This window comes from Culex pipiens, chromosome 3 (genome assembly GCF_016801865.2).
Source record: "Culex pipiens pallens isolate TS chromosome 3, TS_CPP_V2, whole genome shotgun sequence".
Taxonomy (NCBI): domain Eukaryota; kingdom Metazoa; phylum Arthropoda; class Insecta; order Diptera; family Culicidae; genus Culex; species Culex pipiens.
Window position 1 is genome coordinate 112595247 of NC_068939.1, and position 20593 is coordinate 112615839.

General features: G+C 36.5%; 1 protein-coding gene across 2 annotated transcripts in view; it reads left to right on the forward strand.

Annotated features, from left to right (window-relative positions):
- The first annotated feature begins 2652 nt into the window (after nt 1-2652).
- The window catches only part of LOC120426607 (zwei Ig domain protein zig-8-like), a 772331-nt gene continuing 754390 nt past the window's right edge, over nt 2653-20593 (forward strand). The window contains exon 1 of one of the 2 annotated variants that reach the window (XM_052710389.1): nt 2653-2907. The gene's annotated coding sequence lies outside the window, so the exon portion shown is untranslated. The remainder of the gene's footprint in view (nt 2908-20593) is intronic. The other variant, XM_052710390.1, reaches the window with a different exon arrangement.

The window sequence follows — 20593 nt, forward strand, 5'->3', positions numbered from 1 at the left end:
GGGAGCGCGAGAGGGAGCTTTTTTCCAGGAGCGTGAGCGTCCTTGAGCGAGTTACGGGGGGAGAGAGATGTGTAGAGATTCTCTTGGGAGTTTTTTGGTGACTGAGGGTGGGTGAGCGGGCGATGCAAGTAATGCAAGTGAACCAATTAAGAACTTGAGAGGGTTTTTTTTTGGTAATTGGTTGCAAGGTGTGATACCTTTACCTTGACACACAAGGTGTGGTGAAGTACTTGGGGAGGTGTTTTAGGTGGATTTTGGTGAAATATTGGTGAGATGTTGGTGCTTTTTATGTTAGGAATTGCTCCCGGAAGCTGCGGATTTGGGTGACTTTGTTCGGGATTACCGTAGGTCGTCGCTCCGTCCAGGTGTTGACAGCTGAGGAATCGCTCAAGCTCAAGCGTTGCATCCGGATCGGGAAGGTGGCCGTCCACGCGACGACGGACCGGCGCAGTGCGCAGGTGCGTTGGAAGGCCCGTGAGTGCCTCGTGTGCCGAACGCGAGAATGTTTTATACTGTGGGGGGAGGACGGAACGAAACGGAAAATTTCCTAGGGAACTTTTCGCCCGTGTCCGGCGGTACGCCCCAGTCAGTTCGATTTCGACGACCGTCGCGTGTGCATCCACGGTGGAATGCGCGCACTTCCCAACTCTGGGATCCTCTTCTAGATAGTGAGTGTGTGGGAGACTGTGTGGTCGATTCCAAGGGGTTATCCCCGAGTCCCGCGGGATTTACGGAGGTAGTTTGAGGGATTACTGTGCGTGTGATCGAAGAACCGTTTTGGGAAGGTCAAGGATCTACACCGCGCTGATGCTGCGCTGGTTCTCGGGAAGAACGGATCAAATGTCAAACGATGCTGGGAGCAAAACAAATGAGCTGACACACAACTGTGAGCTTTGTGATTTATGTGTGTGTGAGTGTTTGTATGCAGGGGGATTCCGGGAGTTCCCTTCAGCTGCTGCGGTGCATCTCGGTGCAGTGTGACGAAGCGGAGTAGGAGGAGGAGGAGGAGTAGAAGCCCTTGTTTTGATTAGGAGTTTCGAGCGGAATTCGTTAACTCAGGTGGACCACAATCCGTGAGTGCGGGGTGGTCCAGCTGAGCGCCGAAAAAACAACATTAATTATTGTGCCGTGAAAATTGCCGATAACTTGGACCCCCTCCCCTCCCTGTAAGTGGGTATGTGTGGTCGTATGTGTGTTGTGGGTTTGTTTTTGCGAGTCCGAGCTCGGTCGGAAAAATCGATGTTCGTGAATAATTAAGTACGTTCACTTGGTGTTTTTCTCACTCGGGCTCTCACTCCCAGTATCACAGGACATCCAGCCTGTGGCAGCACCAGCGTGTGTGGTGATCCTGTACGAGAGAGATATATATAGAAGGGACCTTGTGTATTTGTGTACGGGTACGTGTGTCCCTTCGGGCGCATATGATTACAACTGACACATGTCCGTTCACGGTGCACTTAACCCGGGTTGATTACGATATCTGCAGGACTGCTCGGGTTGGGTCGATCAACTGGAAGTTCGAACAGACAGAAGATTAAACTGTCGGATGGGTTGGTTTTAAGCAATCTTTTTTTCGTGCCATTTCGCCATAGGTCAGCGTTTCTCGTGCGACGACGTCAGAGTGAAGTTCTTGGCCAGTGCATGTGGGATGAATAATAATGACGAGCCGAGTGGATGTGTCACAACTCGGAGATTCTCGAGTTCTGGGCGAGTGATTCAATTATACTGGGTGGGGAATGCCTTTGAATAAATTACAATAAATTTGCGATTTTTCTGTGCTTCAGCACTAAGTGAGATAGTTTTGACAACAAGGAAGATCCGGACAACGAGGTGAGCAATCGCCGAGGAGTTCGCTTTGTGTGTACCAAGAAAGTGAAAAGGATCAATTCATAACATAAATTGGAAAACCTTCGTGAGTGATTCGACGCGCCGTGTAACGAGCTGTCCTAAGTCAACACGCAAAAGGTCCGCCTCACACGTGAAGAAATCAAGGCAAATATTTTACCCGTAAATTTCCAATTTCCGGAACGTCCGGAGTGTGGGCGAAATATGGCGCAAATGTTTGCTGAAGCGGCATCGAAGAGGTTTGTTTGCAAATCGCCCTAAGCCAACAGCGATCGCCAGGAAAACGTGGATTGTTGTGAGAAAAAAGTGAAGAAAAACCCAGAATCCCGTCAAGTGGAACAAGGAAAATCTCAATCGGGAATCGCCAACTTCTGCAAGCCTCGTTGAGTCTGCAAACTACGACCTGTGCAAGAAACAGTGCGAAATCGCTACCCGAACCTTAAGCAGCTGCTCTAATATATTCAGTGTATGTGTGAAAACCCCCCCACCACAATTGTACGTGTGCACGTTTAAGGGAAATTGAGCCCCAGCATTACAAACAGGCTCCGGCCGAAGCAAAACAACGACGTCTACGCCAGAAGAGACCCCCGGATCAGAAGTGTCCGGACCAGAGAAAATCCCAAACGTTAAGTGGTTCTGCTGCACCCTCCCCGAAAGTGTATCCGGCCGTGAAGAGCCACAAATAGGCGAAGCCCCCCCTAAGAAGATCTCCAAGAAAGCCCACCCCCCCAATCTTCCCTCTCGCACATGTAAGTGCGGCAGGGTGTGTGTTTTGTGTTTGTGTGTAATAATTACTTTGTTGAACCCGGGCGCAGTGGAGTTTAACTTGGAGGAAGAGAGCGAAAAAAAAGTGTCTGTGGCAAGTCAAGTGCGCTCCAGTAACGGGCCAGGCTCTATTGTAGTGAGAAGGTGAACGTAACGGAACGGAACATCAAAGGGTTCTTGGGGAAAATCTACTCGCAGCCTCGACGGGGACGTACTGCTGGTAACGACGTCAGCACAGAGAAAGGAACAGAAGCTGCTGTTGCAACCGTTAGCAGGCTCCTTCACACACAACTGCAGGTATGGTGAATGGTTTATTTACCGTCATCTGGGGTGAATCGGGACTACAGTCTGAATAGGGACAGCAGTGTTTAGAGTACTTAAAGGTTTTAAATTTGGAAATGGATGTACTCATTTTGTTGGTCTGAGTCTGTTCTATCCGAAACCAACCAGAAAAATCAAAATATTGTGCTCTAACATGGTTGAAACTGCTGTCCCAATTCGCCCCATGTGTCCCAATTCACCCCAGTTGACGGTACGTGATTAGCGCATCATATTTTTCTTTTCAAGTTTGAAATGATTTCAGTAAACCGTTTCACTTATTAAAAGCATAACAAGCGTGCATTTTCTAACAAAAAATCTTTATAGCGACCTAATCTGCATTCCCCTTCTTATAGGACAAAGTATCTATCTGTTTATCCTAAGTTTCTCATAGTGCTTGTGTTAAATTATGCTGAAATAACCTAACACTTTCGGTCCAGACTTGATCTTACATTGATTTTCCACTAATTAACCTTCTTATTCCGACCTTCCTGCTTCAACCAATCTATTTTATTCTACGCATCAGTCCTGAAGTGGGTAAATTCCATAGTAAATTTTACTTATCGCGAAACCTTCACACTCAGTTTTTTCTGCCGAACTTCGGCAGAATTCTGCCGAAATCAGAACAACTGAGCGCTCGGCAGACTGTTCGGCAGAAAATTAAGCTGCCGAGCGCTCGGCATTTTAATTTTGACAGCGGTTTTAGTTGTGCCGAAAATCTCGGCATTTTCAAAAACACTTTTTGCCGAGATTCTTGGCAGTTTTCAATCATTTTTTAATTAGGTAAAGAACATTAAATTGTTTTGTCAACATTACCATTTATTTGAGCTACAAGAAAAAATAACGTAAAAGACACTGAAAACTGTAAATTAACTCTTTGCTCCAGAAGACATCGTCATTTGTTCATGGAAAAAATGATTCCCATAAAGTTGTTCCGCAACAGGCTTTTCCTTGACGGCAGCTTGAGGACGTTGTATCGATTGTGCAGTCCTGTTTATTAGAGATAAAATTAAAATTAGCAAATGTTAGTTTCTGGAAAACATAAAGAATACATACCATTTCTAATTTCAGTATGTACAATTTGCTCTGGCACAACTAAATCAGAAAAATAAACATGGCTGCTTCTGATTTTAACCGAGCAGCTCGGCACTTTAATATAATTTGACAGATACTTCTGCCGAACTCGGAAGATTCTGATGGTACCGAGGTGCTCGGCACACTTTGAAACCGAAAATCGGCATTTTAATTTGAAATGACTGAGTACTCGGCATAATTTGACAGAAATTGTCATTTTCTTCCGAGACTTCGGCAGAATATTGTTTTGCCGAATAACCTCGGCATAATATTCTGCCGAACTCAAAAATTGATTTCGAGTGTGTTGGAGTAGCCTATCCCACTTTTACTCAACGTGAACTGTCACTATAGCAAGTGGGATAGACTGTTTGTTTACATCCAAGGTGTCGCTCTTTTGAAAGGTTAATATAGAATTCTATAACTGCCAGCTTAAATATTCGTTATTTCAAATGATTTCTATTTGCCCAAGAAGGATAAAAGATGATTCGTATGTAGAGTCGACTTGGAAACATGATCATGACATTTTCTTGAAAAGCTCTCAACAACCAAGACAAACAAGTAACAACAAATAAAATTTCAAACCTAACTATAACTAATAAAAAATATATAGAAAAATGAAATTTTAATCTAGATATCATACTATTATTATTTATTCTTTAAATTCATTTCAACATATTTCGCAAAACTGTTCAAAACAAATATTATTTTTGCATAAGCATTTTAGAAGCTGTAATGAACTACCCGGCGACATTGATAAAGATTTCTTGTGGAGCGAACTGTCAAACTACCACTCAAATCGGGTACGCCATTGACGTGGAAGTGCTGATATGCCAACATTAAGTGCCCGATGCTTTCCTTTAGTTAAAACTGGTACAAAATTTGGTCAATGCAATGGTAAAAAATGTAACTTGTAAGGAATTGCTATATGGGGTAGCTAAGGGGAGAATATTCCTGAAGGGAGATGCCCTTCCATAAAAATTACATACAAAATTGGTCAAACGCCTCTAAAAAAATCATAATGGTAAAATTGTAAACCAAAATCAGTTCCATCTGCATCCGTAAATTGGCCACAATTTGGCCATATTCCAAAACATGATTTGAAACAAAACTCAATAAAATCTCCAAATTTACAGGAGTTAATATGAAATTTGGAAACTTTTGATATGTGCTTTAAATTCAGTTTAAAATGCATCATTTATTAATAATTGTATAAACAAATCTAGTTTTAATGATTTTTTTTTGTAACAAATCTGACATTTTAGCTATTTAACCTAAAATTTTTACGTATTTTGTTAAAAACCATACAAACTTAGGTAACTTAACCGGATTATAACTTAACATAGGTATTGTTTTTTTTATTTACCTTGGTGATGGTACTTTTGACGTAAAATTAAAACTTGAGAGCGAGTCCACGAACAGGGCATACCCCTTTGTATGGGACGTCGTTTGGACCTCACCAATCTGCCTGAAATTTTCAGGGGTTGTTTGTACATATAAAACTAGCATCTGGCCAAAATATGAGCACTCTAGGTCAACGGGAAGTGGGGCAAATCGGGACACAAAGTTTGAAGGTTCAAAAACGTCAAAAATCGTAAAAAGGCTGTAACTTGGGCAAAATTCAATTTAATTTAAAAATTCAAAATGCATCTGAAAGGGATTAAAAAATGCAACAAAATGCAGGATAGAGCACCCCGATTGGTTAAATCTAAAGGGAGTTATTGACATTTTAGTGAAAAAATAGCACAATTTTCAAACTCAAATAAAAAAGGGTTCCATCCAGATATCAACTCGGTTCGACCTGCAGCTTGTAGGGGACATCTGGGACTACCATCTGAAACTGAGAACGCTTTGGGTAAGGCAGTTTAACATATTAAATAGATACTTTTACTTTTAGTGAATTTTTTGGATGTAAATTTTTGCTCGGGGGACCCCTTAGATCCTATTTTCTGATGATAATTTTATCATATTCGTGTTCCTGAGACAATTTCACAATAGAAACATGCATAAAAATGTTTATTTTCATCCATTTTAACCCTTTAAAAAATGAAAGTTAAAAAAAAATGAGATGCTGCTTTTTTTCTGGTGTCATCTAGTATCCTTGGAAACGAACTTGAATTTCAATAAATGTGAATCGAAGATTTTTTTTAACTTTCATTTTTTAAAGGGTTAAAATGGATGAAAACAAACATTTTTATGCATGTTTCTATTGTGAAATTGTCTCAGGAACACGAATATGATAAAATTATCATCAGAAAATGGGATCTAAGGGGTCCCCCGAGCAAAAATTTACAACCAAAAAATTTATTAAAGGTAAAAGTGTCTATTTAATATGTTAAACTGCCTTACCCAAAGCGTTCTCAGTTTCAGATGGTAGTCCCAGATGTCCCCTACAAGCTGCAGGTCGAACCGAGTTGATATCTGGATGGAACACTTTTTTATTTGAGTTTGAAAATTGTGCTATTTTTTCACTAAAATGTCAATAACTCCCTTTAGATTTAACCAATCGGGGTGCTCTATCCTGCATTTTGTTGCATTTTTTAATCCCTTTCAGATGCATTTTGAATTTTTAAATTAAATTGAATTTTGCCCAAGTTACAGCCTTTTTACGATTTTTGACGTTTTTGAACCTTCAAACTTTGTGTCCCGATTTGCCCCACTTCCCGTTGACCTAGATAGCTCATATTTTGGCCAGATGCTAGTTTTATATGTACAAACAACCCCTGAAAATTTCAGGCAGATTGGTGAGGTCGATGCGAGATGGGTATGCTTTGCTCGTGGACTCGCTCTTGAATATCATAAATCTGATTTTAACAAGAAAAAATATCAAAGGCATCTTGGATTTCAAAATTAGAATTTTCAACGCAGCTTTATTTTTTTAAACACTATTTAAAATAACTTTTTTCCAGAAATAGTGCATGGACCTTATATGCTCTACTCCAGTGCATGTTTCAACAATAATAGTCTTGAGTCAAACCTTAACAGTTGGAAAATATTCCAAAAATAAATTGTAAACCTTTTCATGTCACCCTGGTTTACGGTAATTAAAATTGATAGATCATTTTACTTTATTTCCCACTTACACTTCAAACAAAAAACGTCAAAATTAAACATAAAAATAAAAATTATGAACTACTTATAAACCACGTGGATCTCCTCCCCCCTAAAGTATCCACGTGGCTTATGGATGGGCCCTTAACAAATTTAAGGGGTTACATACATGTAAATCGTCAAAAATGTCAGAGCTTGGTATGAGCACACTCTGAATTTTATTTAAAATCTGTTTTCAGGGCATTAAAATATACATTTTCAACCTTTAACAAAACAAATTTGAAGACATTTGGTTGTATCTTTGCCGAGATAAAGCTATTTGAAGTAAGCAGTTTCAATAAAAGTGGGTGCCACGATATCTCAACACTACATGATTAAAGCCGATGAACGATTTTTGCCTTCCTCACCTTACTGAGGAAAGGCTAAAAAATCACTTGGAAAATGAACTTTTTAATTAGACCTCCTAGACCTACCTTCATTTGTACATATCGACTCAGAATCACCAGCTGAGCAAATGTCTGCGTGTTTGGCTGTATGTAGACATGTGTACCAAATCAATGTCTCTGGAATATATCGTTACAGGCCCAAGTGATTTTGGCCGGAAAGGTTTTAATCGATCCGTCTTAACGTCCCCTAAGTTGCTATTTAAGTTCATGCAGTTTTATCATGTATTTAAAAAGTTATGTTAAAAAAACTTTTTCATATTAAATTAAAATTATGGTAAAAAGGGTGTTTTTTCATGAAACCCTCACATGTTATATATTTTTAGAAAGCATAAATGGAGTAAGAATTTTCAAGATCTGACTTGCCTATCTTAAATTACAAGCAGTTTAAAAAATGGTCTGAATTCACATAACTTCAACTGGTCGGGTCTGATCGCCACGAAAAAGCCGTGTAGAGGGATACCATTTTCCTCAAAGGCCGTTTCTTTATAATCTTGACAAAAAGTCTGTAGGTAGTCTGTTTTTTTATTCATCACTTATTTTTATTAGGGGAACAGCATCTAATTCCAGCGTGCCTCTAATGTTGGCAGGTCAGAACTTTGACATTCAATTAAAGCTAATTAAATGCGTTTTCAACAGCAATCGAGTAATACATAGCTCAATAAGAAGTGAGCAAGCAAGTTTCTATCAAAAGTTAGGCAAAATTCGTTGTTTAAATAGTGAAAATCAGCAAATTGGATGGAGTTAGGTGCGAGTGTTTAACCTGCCAAACATACGAGAATTTCCCCTAGGACTTCTTAGGTGCTGCGAACGTTAGGGAAAATCCATAAACATGTGGACACTTTAGGGGGATTGAAATCACTATAAATGAGAGGAAGGCATCAACCATCTAAAAGTGGATTAAGTAACGTTTTATGGTTGATATTACTATTATTCATGGTTAAAGGGTCATCCATGAATGACGTATCCTTGTCAAAACTAATAAATCCCCAAAACTGTTCAAGTATCGTGAAGTGACATTACTCACAAATATAGTATTAAATAAAGAAAACAAAATTATTTCTGTGAACACCTGAGACGTATTTAATAGAGATGGGCTTTTTTGAGCGAACCGTTCTTATGAACCGGCTCAAGCTAAAGAACGAATGAGCGACCGCTCAGAAAAAATGAGCGGCGGTTCATTTTGTGAACCGGTTCTTTTCAAAGAACCGTCAAATCAAAGAGCGAGTCGAAGAACGAACCGAACGAGAGCGAATGAGCGAGAGCGAATGAACGGAAAGAACGAACGGAGCGCTTGATAAGCGTCGCTCGCGCCGTCGTCGACGTCGTCGAACGGCGTCGTTTTCGCTCACTCTTTCGTTATTTCGCTCTCGCTCATTCGCTCTCGTTCGGTTCGTTCTTCCACGCGCTGGTGGTGATGGTGCTGTGGAAAAAAGAGTGGAAACTAGGTTCTCACCGGTCGCCTCATATTCCAACATTTTGGCGCACTTTATGCTTGTTGCTAGCCCGTGTCGGAGCGCCTGTGATTTTGAATCAGCTGACTGTCGCCCGATGTTGCATGATCTCATTATGAAAATATCGATACATTTCTCAAATGTTATGTACATGAAGTTTTTACATGCATTCGAACATAGTTCGTATGCTAGTTTGCGGTTTTAATCCATGTATTGGACCGTTTATGATTTAAAATGTAATTCACCACAGCACATCACACAAACTTGGCACTCTTTTGTGGTAATTGTTCAATAGATTTATTAAGGCATTTTTTCAGATCTTCTTTTTGACGCTTGTTTTGATCATTCATTTGCTGTCATGAATAAAAGATGTTCTTATTAAACAAAATACTGCATTTCAAGACTAATTTATTAAGTGCAGCAAAACGCTACCTCAAATATGCATGTTAATGAGCACCAAATTAAATCTTTTGTTTCACAAAATAATGGGAAGATAATTATCAAAACGATAATTCAGCTAACTTTTCATTACTTTTTACTTTTTACAATTGAATTTGGTTGAAAATATTCACTTCTGAAAAAAAAACTCAAGTTTGTTTACCTCTCTATGAAAAAAGTTTTCGATATTTGTGGATTTCAGAGATCAATGTTTTTCTTTTTTTCATATAAAACGTTTATATTTGAAATGCTTTCCAAAAAAGGATAAAGCAAATCGACGGTTTTCTATGTTTTATGGACGATCTCCAATCTGTTCAGAATAAGTGCGATGAAAACATATTTTATATCACTCCATTGGTTGTTTGAAAAAAAAAAATCTAAATATCTTGAGCACATGTTTCAGTTCATTCCAGTCTATTTTCTGACTTTGAGCGAAATGAGCGGATGAGCCGTTCAAAAGAGCCGCTCATTTAAATGAGCGAACGAAAATGAGCGGCTCACAGAAATGAGCGGTTTTGCCCACCCCTAGTATTTAATGCACCCAAAGGAAAAATATATCTCAAAATTTGCATCATTGGATTTGCTGCAAAAAATGTCACATTTTATAACATTTTTTGCAGCAAGCCCGTAGATCATTTTTGCCCGCGTGTAAAAATTTCGGCGATCTGCAGTTCTCACCAACACATATAAAGCTGGCCCGTCCCCGAGCAACACTCCAAAGAGAAGCATATGTTGGTGCTCTTTCACTCACTTTTCATCAAGCGTCCATGGCGCGGTGGTAGCGTGTCGGATCAATAACCAAGAAGTTGGTGGTTCAATCCTCGTTCTGCTAAGTGTTTTTTTGTGAAATACAACCAAAAAGCCGTCGGTAATGTCGATAATTGTCGGCAACGGGCAAAAATGTCATACTCCTATATCGCAAAGAATGCATGAGGACAGATTTCATGCAGATTCTGATATACTTTCATGCCGCCATGCATCACAATCATGCGACTGCCAGTTGGGTGTGTGAATCCTCCTTAAATTTTTATCTGCCATGATATAGTCTCGAACGGTACTCAAAACGTTTGCTCAACTAATGACATTTTTAACAAACGTTCTCTATGCAAGTATGACTTGCACTTGCAAAACTAACACATTTCTAATGGAATAAGAGATGTTCAACAACAGAAAAAACGTGCGCTTTTCCAGTGTTTAAAAGTTCTCAGGGACGTTGGGATCAAGGATTTTGAGAAGCGTTTATTACTTGCCAGTCTGCCAATTAATTACTCAAATTACTGGTCCAAATTATTTAATTACATTAATTACTTTATTACTTTTCACCATGATAAAACAATATTTAATTTTATATTTAATAAATTTAAGTATTTATTTCTACGGTTCTAAACTAAAATATTTATAAACAGCTCATTCGATAGCTCTTTCAAAAATAAAACTTTATGAAATCAAATTAAAAAAAAATACAATATCAAGCAAAGGACAGACAGTATTGTTTTGTTCAAAGTATTAAATTATGCTTTTTTATTTCTTTTTTTTGTTCCAATCTGAATATTGTGATTTTTTTGTATATTTTTTTAATGAAAATAGCAGAATATTTCGCAATAGTTTCTTGTTTACACATTGAGAATTTTCTCCCACTAGAGAATGCTGAAACTTGGCAAGTCGAACGCCATTAAAATATTGAAATTGTTTGAAAAAAGGCCCCCTGATTTTCGAGCCAAACATAAACTTTGAAAAATATTTGCAGCGGCTGTGTAATTCATCAAATAACGTGAAGTTTTAAAATGTTTTCGATCATTGGTTTGACATTATTTCGTTTGTTTTTTTTTCTCAAATAAATAAATAAAAATCCGTTACCAAAAATATGGATAGTGTGTAATTTGTCATTTACATTGGATTTAATTTCGCCATCTGAATATTTGTCAATTCTACTTACACTAAGTTTGTTTTTTAACAATGAAACGTTTGTCTCAGAAATATTTGGAAATTTTTCAGGAAAATAGTTCAAAAAGAGGTGGAGATATTACAAAACTGTCAACTGCTGTAGTTAATTGAAATTTTTTAAAAAAAAAAAACTTATTTTTATTAATTTTTCAATGGCTATCACTTGAAAACTTTGCTTTTATCAACGATAATTAAATTTTGTTTCTAAATATTTGATCCACATAAACTTCAAATAATTTTGACGGTCTATTAGAAGAAAAAACATAGAAAAATAACTCTAATGTAGTTCTTGCGAAAAAAACGAAATCATATTTCTCGACTTTTTTTTATTAGACCCTATAAACATATGAAAGACAATAGGTTCTTTATAAAAAAACTCATAATTTTTACAATTATTTAATAAAAATAGATTGATTTTGGATTCATAAAACATTTTTCACTGGGTAATATATCATGGCGTTGCCTCTTGTTGTTAATCAGCTTAGCTAAACAACATGTTGAAAATAAACTTTAGGAAAGTTTTAAGGGAGAACTATGGTAAATAAGACCTTCTACATACAGAACAAGTCTTTTTTCAATCTTTGTAAGAGTGTCACTCACTCTTATTTGAAATTTAAAAGAAATACTGTTATAATAGATTATATAAAAAAAAACAAAAATTACTAGATAATACTTTAAATTAATCGAATTACCATGAATTACTAAGTCAAAGTAATTATTAATTACTTGCCAGTATGAGGCCTTGCTGGAAACCCTTGGTTGGGATAACATAGTAAATGAGTTCAACAACCAGTTCGGAAATCTCTTGGCGAACAGAGTGTGCTCCTTGGGTTGTACATCTTACAGTGTTCCTCCCGTCCTTTAAACAGTGCACGATTTTTTCTTTTAATATTGAGGTTTGGCTCGAGCTGATTTATGTTTATGTTTATGCTTTTTTTCAAATGTATTGAAAACATTCTCATTCATTCATTTCAATGTGTAGATTGCCTTCCCTAAGGTGTCCGAATAAGGTCCAAGCTTGTGGTAATACAACACAACTTCCAAAAAAAAATCAAACTATTCGCTCTACAGCATTGCCTTGGCGTTCTCGATTGTGAGATTCCTACTCGAAACTAGGTGTTCGAAGGCTTGATTGTTGAGGCAATTGCAAACCTCTTTTAATACCATACCCCGGGATTCGAACTGACAACCTTTGGATTGTGAGTCTAACTGCCTACCAGCGACTACACCGAGGCAGGACCTAGGGATGAGCTAACGACCTAACCTTTTTAGGTTAGTCCGGGGCCAACATTTACTTCCCGTCCGACGGAAGGCGTGATCAGACCTGTCTCAAAAAATGCCACCAGTACCGACTGGGATCAAACCCAAGCCGACTGGGTGAGAGGCAACCACGCTTACCCCTACACCATGGTCCCGGATAATACATCTTCCCTAACCTTCGAATTCAGAAGGTAACAATCACAAGATGTTTTGGTGATGTTATGAAACTTCCCAAAACAAAACAAGAAAATGTGACCTTCGGTGGACCATTGCACTGCTCTGTGATTGTATGTTTTCTACTAGTGTGTGTGTGTTTGTGTGCTCCCAGCGAGATAAAACGTTTTACTTTCGAAAGCACGAGACCCTTAATGGACCTTTCAAAAGAAACAAACAGCAATCCGACGTGGCCTAGATCTGGCCAAACCGCCGCTGTGCTATGCTCGTGCAATGTGTCTGTGTGTGTCTGTTTTCATGTAACGAGTGAGTGTGTCTTCGCGGCGCAACTTGAAAGCGACCGTGGAACAAAGGCAAACGAGGCTATGGATTTCTTTTTTTGCGACTGGCACAAACTCACACACACAGCCACACATGCATTTGCTGATGGAGGCTGCAAATCAAATCGGGTACTGCTTCCATTAGAAGAAAACTGCTGGAGAAAAGCTTTCACAGACACACAAACGCGATCAGCGGTGGCTAAAAGGAAGAGAAAATTCATAACCACACTTATCGTGTGAATAAATTATAACACCAGAGTGGTGGTGGTGCTAGTATGTCGGAATCTGAGCGACCCCTCCTCCCCTTCTCACCATCTGGACCAGAGTTCCACCATGGTATGGTGTCTCATCGTTCAGCCGGACCACCCTGGCTTGGCCGAGGGGATATGTTTTGCATCTCTCAGAAGACCAGAAGTGGGATATTTCAAGAAAATGCTCAACACCGCACCCAGCTCAAGGGGAACTCATCCCATAGTCCGATTTACGCCACTTCATGGAATGTCCCGTAGGAGATAATGCAGGATGAAGAATGCAACCTTCAAAGATGGTTACGCGAAGGCTGACCAGATCATTCGGCGTCATACTACGCCAGTAATTCTGGAGTGCCTCATAAAGTTATCAAATCTTTAAATTGGCAAATCATAAAATCATAAAATCATAAAATCATAAAATATAAAATCATAAAATCATAAAATCATAAAATCATAAAATCATAAAATCATAAAATCATAAAATCATAAAATCATAAAATCATAAAATCATAAAATCATAAAATCATAAAATCATAAAATCATAAAATCATAAAATCATAAAATCATAAAATCATAAAATTATAAAATCATAAAATCATAAAATCATAAAATCATAAAATCATAAAATCATAAAATCATAAAATCATAAAATCATAAAATCATAAAATCATAAAATCATAAAATCATAAAATCATAAAATCATAAAATCATAAAATCATAAAATCATAAAATCATAAAATCATAAAATCATAAAATCATAAAATCATAAAATCATAAAATCATAAAATCATAAAATCATAAAATCATAAAATCATAAAATCATAAAATCATAAAATCATAAAATCATAAAATCATAAAATCATAAAATCATAAAATCATAAAATCATAAAATCATAAAATCATAAAATCATAAAATCATAAAATCATAAAATCATAAAATCATAAAATCATAAAATCATAAAATCATAAAATCATAAAATCATAAAATCATAAAATCATAAAATCATAAAATCATAAAATCATAAAATCATAAAATCATAAAATCATAAAATCATAAAATCATAAAATCATAAAATCATAAAATCATAAAATCATAAAATCATAAAATCATAAAATCATAAAATCATAAAATCATAAAATCATAAAATCATAAAATCATGCAATCATAAAATCATAAAATCATAAAATCATAAAATCATAAAATCATAAAATCATAAAATCATAAAATCATAAAATCATAAAATCATGAAATCATAAAATCATAAAATCATAAAATCATAAAATCATAAAATCATAAAATCATAAAATCATAAAATCATAAAATCATAAAATCATAAAATCATAAAATCATAAAATCATAAAATCATAAAATCATAAAATCATAAAATCATAAAATCATAAAATCATAAAATCATAAAATCATAAAATCATAAAATCATAAAATCATAAAATCATAAAATCATAAAATCATAAAATCATAAAATCATAAAATCATAAAATCATAAAATCATAAAATCATAAAATCATAAAATCATAAAATCATAAAATCATAAAATCATAAAATCATAAAATCATAAAATCATAAAATCATAAAATCATAAAATCATAAAATCATAAAATCATAAAATCATAAAATCATAAAATCATAAAATCATAAAATCATAAAATCATAAAATCATAAAATCATAAAATCATAAAATCATAAAATCATAAAATCATAAAATCATCAATGTATAGATTTACGGAAAACTTTCCTCTAAAATAAAGTCTAAACTTCGAAGTCGTTTTTTGGCAGGTTCCATTGTCGACTCAACTCGGGCCAGTGAGCTTAAAACTTGTTGACGAAATGTCAATCGTCCGAGAAAGTTCAGCCAGCCTTCAGCCAAAAATCGATTTGCTCCACGAAATCTCACGTGACAAGTGCTCGGCTAGCATGACCCTCCCCAATTACCACGTTACCCGAGGAAGAAAGCTTCCCAAGAAAGCACATTACTCAGAGTGAAACTCGTAGGCCTCTATGGGGAGCAAGTGGGAGGAAAGGCTGTTCTTTTTTCCGGTGGCGTTTCCTACCGAACGCAATAATTAACGATACTTTTGCTTTTCTTTGGCTACGGACCTACGGATCGCAATCTGTCACCGGCCACGGTTTGGACTGGCCGCTTGCCTCGACGGGTGTCGAATTTTTCCATCGGAATTGGTTGTACAAGGTCAAACTTTGTCGTGCTTCTGGCTTATCCCTCTACCCCACAGCACTTTGAAGAAAGTTTGTTGAGTACTTGAATACTCTTGTTTCAGTTCATTTTGAATTTGAATTTCATTTCTTAACATTTAGTTTCTACAAAATCAAAACATTTGCACAGAAACTGCTGACAGACAGGTCAGGTCGCTGAGGGTTAACCTTCAATCACCTCCTTTTCTACCCTCGGAGCAAGGACCAGAAAAAAGGTCAAACGGTAATTAATTTAAAACCAAGGCAATTATGCATTTCGAATGAGTGATTTCGAATCAAAGCAAAAGGACTGCCAAGTTTGCTGCTACCCCAAAAAGTGGGTGGACTGGGGAAGGTGACCCTGTTTCGGTAAGATTGCTTGCACTTTCCATCGGGAGGGGAGGTGGAAAATGGAAAAACTCCGCAGCAAGTTGGCTGCTGTTGCTGTTGGGGCGTTGACTGGCATCCAAGTTCAGGTTGGTTGGTGGCTTTCGATATCAAAGGAAAACTTTCTTCGGTGAAGGTACCTGTTTACGGGGTGGGGGCGGTGGCGAGTGAATGGCTATCAACCGAGAAGAGCAATAGACAGCAGCAGCAAAAGCTCAAAAAACGGAGAAATCACGCTCGAAAAACGGTCGCGATCACCTGGAAGTAATTGTTCCACGGTGGTCAAGCTTGAATGCGAAAGCATTTGCAATGCTCAGTGGGGCTGGAAATTGGGGGTCTGTGGGAGCATATCCTAGCCTGAGAGATGGGGCACAAATTGTGATGGTCATTTAACTGCGAGTTTTACTTGGTTGGAATTGAAACCTTAGAGGCAGGTAGTTATGTTTAAAAAAAGTCTTTTACAATCAATTGATGGGCTAATATAAACAAATAGATTTTGATGGAGAATATTAATATTTTATTAGAATTGATAATTTAATTTTGCTCATTTTTATTGAGAATAATACTATTAACGTGAGTCCAAGGCTCATCTTTACCGTATCAACATGAGTGATACAAACTTATGCGACTGTGGGCAGGGTTATCAGGACATCGACCATCTCGTATGGGCGTGTCCAGATCACCATGTTCACAGAATTAAGTTGAAAGATACCCTCAGGGCCCGAGGAAGACCACCAGAAATCCCGATGCGAGACGCGTTATCTCAACTAGACCTCGATGTTCTCTATCCGATCTATCAGTTCCTCTTAGATTCCAAAATATCCATTTAGTTTTTCTTCAAATAGTTTTGCTTCAGTTAGTTTTCTTTCAGTTAGTATAACTTGCCTTCAAACAAAGCCGTCGTTTTTGGAATGCACCGGAGACAGAGCAAGATCGCCCCAGAAGCTGGACACCGAGTTGCGGCTGAGGACAAAAACAAAGGCCAGCAGTGGCAACCAAGACCCCTACACAATCCCCCTTCCCTTCCCAAGCCTTGTCTTTAACATCAATCCTTTCCCTACTAACTCCGAGTAGGCCGTGGGTCCCCTCCCACTAACATTTACATACAAGATCCTCTGTAATTACTCTTCACTTTAAGATCAATGTAATTGCAAAAGCCGACTCGGTCCTGGGACCTGGTACCGAAATGGACGTAATAAAAATTATTTCATGAAAAAATACCTTGAACGTCATCGTTCTAATATTTTTGCAATAACATATCATCATAATTAAAAATTATGTATTGCGGAGACGTCATGTTATTGATGAATATCTCTGATGTTCAATTGCCTTGAAAATAACGAACTGTCTTACCTTAAAATTTGTATTTATAGAGTTTAAATTATAAGGAATTTAAATTTTGTTTCTTTATCAAAATGTCAAATTATTAAAAGCACAGATTTTCAATTAAATGAATTCCAGAAATATTATAGAACACTAACTGTTCACACTGATTTTTATACGAATTTGCTTAAGAGCAATTCTCTACGAAATTGGTCTTTTTTATTTTGAATTTCATATTTTTTATATGTTTAAGGGGACATAAATGCAAATCTGGATTTTTTTAAGAGATCCAATAAACCAAATTTTCAGTTTTTGCTTTATGGGTGTTTTTAAAACCGCCTTGAGTCAGGGGTATTAAAAAAACACCCATTAAGCAAAAACTGAAAATTTGGTTCTTTCGTTATAAATTTTTGAATAAATACTGATTTTTAAAAATAAATCAGAATATTGGTCGCAAAAAAATTTTGAGGTGAAATGGAATTTGCAATGAAAAATTAATATAGTAAAATTTTGATAAAGTGCACCGTTTTCAAATTATAGCCATTTTGAGGTAAGTTTTTGGAAAAAAATCGCAGTTATTATTTTTTTAATTAGTGCTAATTTTTGCCCACCTTTGAAAAAATATTGAAAAGCTGAGAAGCTCTATATTTTGCTTTTTGAACCTGAAACAACGCTAAGTTGCTGAGATATTGCCTTACAAAGATTAAAAAAAATAAAATTGATGTTTTATAAATCTCACCCAAACACCCAAACAACCATTTTCTAATGTCGATATCTCAGCAACTAATCCGAATTTCAATGTTAAAATATTAAAAATTCGTGAAACTTTCCAATTTTTTTTAAAACAATATTTCATTTTTTAAATCATAGCATTTCAAAATGGCGTTATATTGAATGTTTGATGTTAAATCTCGGAACATACCCGTCGACCTCTTGCTTGTTACGGCGGTAAACCCACAGATCTATACTCCAGGGAGTCCTTAGATGACCCAGGACATCCCAACACATTAGCAAAGTAGTCTACCATACTCATTGAAGCTGTGCGGGTATGTCCCGAGGTCAAAATCCGTCGAACTCTTGCTTGTTACGAAGGTAGACCCACCGGTCTTGACTTGGACTTGGACAGTTCTTGGATGACCCAAATCGTCCCAATAAGTTGTTACATCAATCAGCGCCGTACCTAGGGGTTGGCGCAGTTGGCGACTGCCAAGGGCGCCAGCCCTTGGGGGGCGCCGAAATCGATGATAGTACAAAATTTTCATGTCAGTTATAACATTCTTATTAGGTATTTGCAACAGAATGGGTGCCAAATTATAAAGTAGAACTATAAATAACTAGATAATTTGGTTTAAAATATAAACAAATATGATTTGGGTGCGTTAAAATCAATTATATGAATATTTCTACCGAAGTGTTTTTGAAAATTTATTTTTTTATCAAAGAAGGGGCGCTCAAGTGGCAGAAAGTTCAAGTAGTTCTAAAAGAGCTTCTCAAAATGAATACAGCATTAAAGTTTGGAACATTGTATAAAGAAGTTTTAGTAATACCTTCCAGACTACAAAAATTTACAACTATATGTTATTTTAATTTGGATGTAAATCACAATCAGCCAAAAATGATGGTCATATTTCGAGCTTCTTTGAAATTGGAATTATTTTTACATTTTAGGCCGTTGCAAATATTTTTCAAAGTTTATGTCGCCGCCCCCCCCCCTTAGCTTTACGAACAGCAGAACAAAGGAAAGGGAGCGTTTTTTTGGGCTCTTATTCACCCTCTCTGGCTTGCTTTCGCTGCCGCTGCTGCCCATTTGAAATTTTTCTTGACCGATTCCTTCCGAAGTGCATACACTGCTTTTAAATGCAAATTCGTGCAAAGAAATTTGCCTACGCTTTTTTCAAAATACAAGTGTTTTGAAATAGGAAAACTGCTTTAAATTTTCACTAATAAGACAAACATTATTTTTTCAAGAAAAAAAATATTTTTCAGAGCACACAAAATGATCTAAACATCACTTTTTCAGTTTTAGCTTAACCGGTGTTGTTTACTTTTTTAATCGTCTAAAAAGCTTTGGTAATGAGAAACGATTCAAACTTTTTTTTTTCAGTTAAAAACAAAAAAATATATTTTTTCAAGGTTTGAAAACATTGATATAGCTTTGCTTAAAAAAATAATTTTCTGAAACATAAAATTTAATATCACGAATTTAAAATATACCGATCAAAAAAATCAATGCAACATATAATTATAAATATAAAATTATGATAAATATTCTCAAGCCTCGTATGGGCGAATCATTTAAAATGAATAAAAATTTCTTATCTTGATATTTTTGCCCGAATATTAAAATAAGTTTCATCATGAATTGCGCTGGATTTTGAATGATCTTTAATTGATTTTGACGAAATATGGTTCTGCCGCTGCATGTTGAAAAATTATACTTCGATGCCGGTTTGCTCTTTTGTACTTAGCTTGCTGGGATTCCTATCTAGATAAAACAAAAGAGGACACGGGCTAATTATTTTTTTAGAAAGATTTTTTTCTTTTTTCTAATTGCACCAAAATGAAATCCAAAGCCAAATCAACTAATTATTTTACGAATCCGGTTAAGTTCTTTGCTTATACAATAAATTTAATACTAGATCAGATTTATACAGGCTTAGAAAAAAATATCAAATTTGCCAACAAATTAAAGCAACATTTATAGTTCAATTCTGTGCATTTATCTGAAAAATAAATTAATAAAAAACAAAACCTAGCTTTCATTATCGTGTTATGAAATCTGAGAAAGATTCAGCCAACACAATTCCCACAATGAATTTTCAAATCAACCTGTCTAACATTATTTAAAAATTAAACATAAAAATTAATAAATAACTGTGTTTCTGAATTTAACCATATTAAGGTCTCCAATTGCAATTATAAAATCAAAACTCATTGGTACGGCTCTGACATCAATGTACTGTAGCCTGCCACACTCACTGAACCAGTCTGGTAGGAACCGCTGTCAAAATTTTGATGTTTCGACTTGTTTCTTTCGTAAGCCTGTTGCACAAAATTTCCGGAATTTCCGGATGGACTAGAACATCTCAGTGTTCCAGATCCATGCTAATATGTTTTAATATAATAACTGAACAAAATACAACTGATATATTTTGAAAATTCCCTGAAAAATTTCGAAATCCCAAAGATTCTAAATTTAAGTCGAAACGAAACTATTGGCACTACGCCCCCCGGGGCATGGCCTTCCTCTAACGTGGGATTTCTGCTCCAGCGCCTCTGACGAGACAGGAGAAACCGGGACCGACGTTTTACTTCACCATCCGATAGAAGCTCAGTGGAT